The sequence below is a fragment of the Staurois parvus genome, unplaced genomic scaffold (genome assembly GCF_062004578.1).
Source record: "Staurois parvus isolate SC_StPar_1 unplaced genomic scaffold, SC_StPar_1.0 ptg000238l, whole genome shotgun sequence".
NCBI classification, from domain to species: domain Eukaryota; kingdom Metazoa; phylum Chordata; class Amphibia; order Anura; family Ranidae; genus Staurois; species Staurois parvus.
The window spans coordinates 1,641,721-1,646,626 of NW_028318034.1; the positions used below are offsets into that span (position 1 = coordinate 1,641,721).

The window sequence follows — 4,906 nt, forward strand, 5'->3', positions numbered from 1 at the left end:
CATGCAATATTTTTTTCAAATCATCTTTATAAATGTTACATTACACATGTCTATTTTTTTTTTTACAATATTTCAAAATACCATGATAAGTATTCCTGTAAATTGTGTCACATGCTATTGCCCAATCACAAAAACATTTAAAAAATGTGATTAAAGAGTTTATTTTTTTAAAGGAATAAATTTTTATTTGGAAAAAAAAAAAAAAAATTTTTTTACACTAGCTCATAAAAACTTCACTTTTTTCATGTGACTTTTTAACCCCTTCCTGCAGCTGCCTCCTGGCACTTTAAGAGGTTCTAAATGCTGGGAAGTGGGCATTCCGATCATGTAACTGCTGTAATTGGCAGTCAGAGAGGTCACATGATGGGAATGCTCCCAATCGCAAGTAGGCATTGGGAGCTTTCCAGTATCTGCTAGTAACTATGCTGGGAGCGTGCAAAGTGTGTGCTCTCAGCTGAGAAAATATTTACATAGAGGCTCATATATGCCCACCTATTGAGTGCCCTCATATATGTGTAAGGTCAGTGGGAATTGATGTAAATTTCCCTTACTGGCCATTTATCCCTGTTATCTCACCATGGTGCCTAATATATTTTTCTTATGCTTATTTTTTAACTAAATGTATGATACAAAAATACAAGCCATCAAACAAATCATCAGGTCAGGGTATTTTTAGTTTAAAAAAAAAGATAACCAAGACATATTTTCATGCTGATGTGGCCATACACATGACAAGTTTCCATTAGTATGCATTTGCATTTGTTGTTTTCTTTTTGAATTTTTAAAATGTCTGTATAGCTTTTTTTTTACAGCGTTGAAAGGTTAGAACTTCTGTCAAGCTTTTATTAAAGCTGTCTATGTCCCAGTCAGATAGATTTACTCTCAGCATTAGTCTTGGTGACCCTTGTTTGAGTGGCAGAAAGTGATGCCAATGTCAAAATGTTTTAGCTGTGAGCAGTACGAGAGGTTAGGGTAGATCTCTCTATGGCCTTTTGGCTATGATCAAGTGTAGTATCTGTTCTTATCAGTGTCCAGTAGGGGTGCTTTGCCATCATACTGTACTTTTGGTAGGAGTGGCTGGCTGTATAGTATCTCTGCTTGTGTGATGTGGGCTCTGAAGGTTTATCCCATAGAAACATAAATTGGGGAGCTCACTGGGTAAGGTGGGGCATGGGAATAATTCCATGGCAATGAATTTGAGGGGCCCAGTGCCTTTTGATTTTAATGATGCTACCTGATCTTGTCATGGGCTGGGAAGGCGAACCTGTGGTGTCAGTGCCCCCTTGGAGTTGGCAAGCTCAGGGGTGCTCTTGGTATCACCTGGGCCTGAGAAACCCACCCCGCAAATAAGCACAAGGTCACATGATCAGTTGCTTTTTCTGCACAGCGCCTCATGGGCTAGGCCTTTTGGGCTAGACTGGAGTAATTTTTGTTACCAGGCCACAAGGACTAGCCAAAGGACTAGCAATGTCACATATTATTTAATGTATTTTTCTCTACCGATGTGTCACTTGCACTTATGTTTGTGTTTCTTTTTTCTCTCATTTGTAGAGTGTGGGTCCTTGAGCCTACATTGAAGTCTAGGGAGGAGATGTCTGACCATCAGGTTCCTTCCCCAGGTGGGTCTTCGGGAGAGCCCCCCACCTAGTACTCGGTGATCAACATCAGCTGACCATGAGAGAAGGGTCCACCATGCGTTTTGGCTAGGTGGACCATACATCTCCCTTGCCTTTGTCAGGAGCCTTGCACCCCAGGGGCTTAGGGTAGGGTCCTAATTCTTAGGGAGGTGGACTAAAGACACACCCCCAAGTGCACTCTTTTGTGTATTATTTTCACATGCACTTTTTTTGCTAACCTATAGGTGTTTTGTTTTTCGTGCACCACTGCAGGTCAATTAAAAAGTAATAATTACAATGGTTCTGGTGATCACTGTGGAAAAGGGACATTCCCTCACTTTGTGGATTTTGTCTTTCACTTCCTGTTGTATTCCAAGACAGAAAGTAACAGGAAAGACAGAGAAAAATAAACATGTAGGGGGTTAAGTGTTTCCTACTGTATTTAAAAAAAAATTTGCACTTTAGGCAAATATGCTCAATTCACAAAGCTAACACTTCAGGATTAGGATTTTAGTGAAAGAGATGTGAAAATTATAGTCACATGGCTCAACTAAAGATCCACATTCTTATGTTACAGCTTTGTGTATTCAGTCTACATTAACTTGAAATAATGTTTAAAATATCATGATTGTGTCCAATTTGCCAATGTATTCAAGTATTCTACTATTTACACTAGTAAGATATTACTTTTTATATACCGTATAAGTTCTAATTATATGTATATTATAGACATGCATCTTCAAACAATATTATCATGGAAATATGATTTCAACAATATTTGAAGATTTATTTTTTAATTAACAATACAATGAATTAAAAGGATATTGGCAAAAAAGGTAAACAACAATTATATAGGTAACTGTGTTAAATAAAGGGGAAAAAATCTTAATGTAGAAATATATTGAAGTTAGTTCTTCTGACAACATAACAGATAAGTTGAATATGGTCACTACGCATTCTCATAGATACGGTAATTATTCATTTTAAATCTAAGATCAAACCTGAAAGATTACACTCATCTTAAATAAAGATAGTGACTAAATGCTGCTGAACCAGTGTTCTAAATGAGGCTTCTGACATAAAGTTTCAACCCTGTGGTTAAACAACATCTGACAAGCAACTATTTTCTCTTCAGTGTGCAGAATAAGTCAATATTTATTTTAAGAAAAGTGTTACCATATGCATGTTAATAATGTAATTGGCTCTTTGGCATGTGATGAAATGACAGACAGGAAGTTTCAAATTAACCCCTTAAATATGTCTAGTCAATGACAGTGTCAGGAAGCATGTAAAAGCATTAAGGTAAACCTTGTTAAATTTAAATGCAAATATATTGGAATATGGACTTTTGTCAAGTTTTCCCATTACTGCTATTAATAAGAATATTTTTTTTTCTTTGGACACCTTCACTTTTTTGTTTGACCTGCAAAATTTTCAATAACAGTTATTTATTTATTTCAGGTACTTATATAGCGCTGTCCATTTACGCAGCGCTTTACATATATATCGTACATTTACATCAGTCCCTAACCCTCAAGGGGCATACAATCTAAGGTCCCTAACTTACACTCATACATACGTGTACTAGGGCCAATTTAGACAGAATCTAGTTAACCTACCAGCATGTCTTTGGAGTACCCAGAGGAAACCCACACAGGCACAGGGAGAACATGCAAACTCTATGCAGGAGGCACCATGCTCAGGAATTGAACCCATCATCCATTTACTGCAAGGCAGACGTGCTAACCACTAAGCCACTGTGCCACTCTAGACAGTTTATGTCCTATGTTTTTATTACAGCAATTGTGGTGTCCTCTGCTCACATTCTTTCTGTTGTATGTAAAAAATTAAAAATGAATAATATGTAAAATATAATTTACATAATTAAAATTATAATTTAATCTTGTAAATTTGCTTGCATATCAAAGTACCTGCATGCAGATTTTGGTTATTTATTGTTTATTGAAAGCCCCAATTCCAAGTGAGCTGTATTTTGCAAATTAGAACACTTGTTGAACTCATCCTCACAACTCCTTATTGGCCAGCAAAACTGTCCATTACATTTGCAGTTCAATAAGATGTTGGAGGGGCAGGTTCTGGATGACGTTTACATAGTTTACATGAAAATACATGTCAGAAATTGATTAGCTCAACAGTACTACAATGCTAAATTTTTGGGATTAAATATTAACACTTCCTTTTGGCAAAATGTGCAGTGATATTCAATTTTTGTATTCTCTTCTCATATCTGATGTTTTACACTATAATTATTTAAATTTCACTGCACACCCCTATGGATCACTCAAAATGCTGCACTGCTCACCAGACGCTTTACTCCTATATACATGTACGAAAAACAATTGTACAGTTGTAGCAATCACCCCTCCTATTCGTTACAAAGAAGTGTTCACTCAGATTTTTATTTTCATATACTATACAAGAAGTGACCACTGATTGCAAGAATAACTTTAATCGCACTAAAACACCTGTAGCTTTATCAGTCTATTCTTCCATTCTGCACACCGCTCTGTGCACTCTGTTTTTTTTTCAGACACAAAGAGCTAAGCCTACCAGTAGCCTTCTGTACGACCAGCCTGTCAAGTTTTACCCGATTGATCGGTGCTGCTGGCTATAGCTGGAAGTCTCCCCTCTGTCAGAATACAGAGGTTCAGCAGGAGTGATTCCCCCAGCCACATTGAGGTTGATTTACTAAAATTGGAGCGTGCACACTCTGGTGCAGCTCTGGATAAAAAACAATCAGCTTTCAGTTTTTTTTTTCCAAAACTTAACAGAACGAGCCGAAGTTAGAAACTGGCTACTATCAACAGCTGCACCAGATTCTGAGTGATCCAGATTTAGTAAATATCCCCCTTTGTGTTTTTCTCTTTAAACACTTGGCTTCCTGAGGATTTACCATCCTTCATGACCAGGCCTCTTCTTGCTATTCGACACTGCACTAATTCAACTAATATTTGCACGATCATGCAATGCTGTACCCAATCGAAATTTACGTCTTTTTTTTCACACAACTGAAAATGTTGAAGAAAAATTATATTTTTTCCCTTTCAGCTATAAAAAATATATAGCTATACAAAATATATCGTAAGTTCAAAGTTAGTCATACATTTAGGTCAAAATTAGAGATGAGCGAATCGAACCAGGCGAACCGGAATTCGAGTCGAATTTCAGGAAATATTCGATTCGCGGCGAAACCGAAATTTTGCCTACTTCGGGTGCGCGAATCGAACATTTCCCGATCAGCCGGCAAAAGTGTCCCTGCAGTGAGCTCC

General features: G+C 37.3%; 1 pseudogene; it reads left to right on the forward strand.

Moving 5' to 3' along the window:
- The first annotated feature begins 976 nt into the window (after positions 1–976).
- On the forward strand, positions 977–1,131 carry LOC149459996 (U2 spliceosomal RNA; annotated as a pseudogene).
- The last annotated feature ends 3,775 nt before the right edge of the window (positions 1,132–4,906 follow it).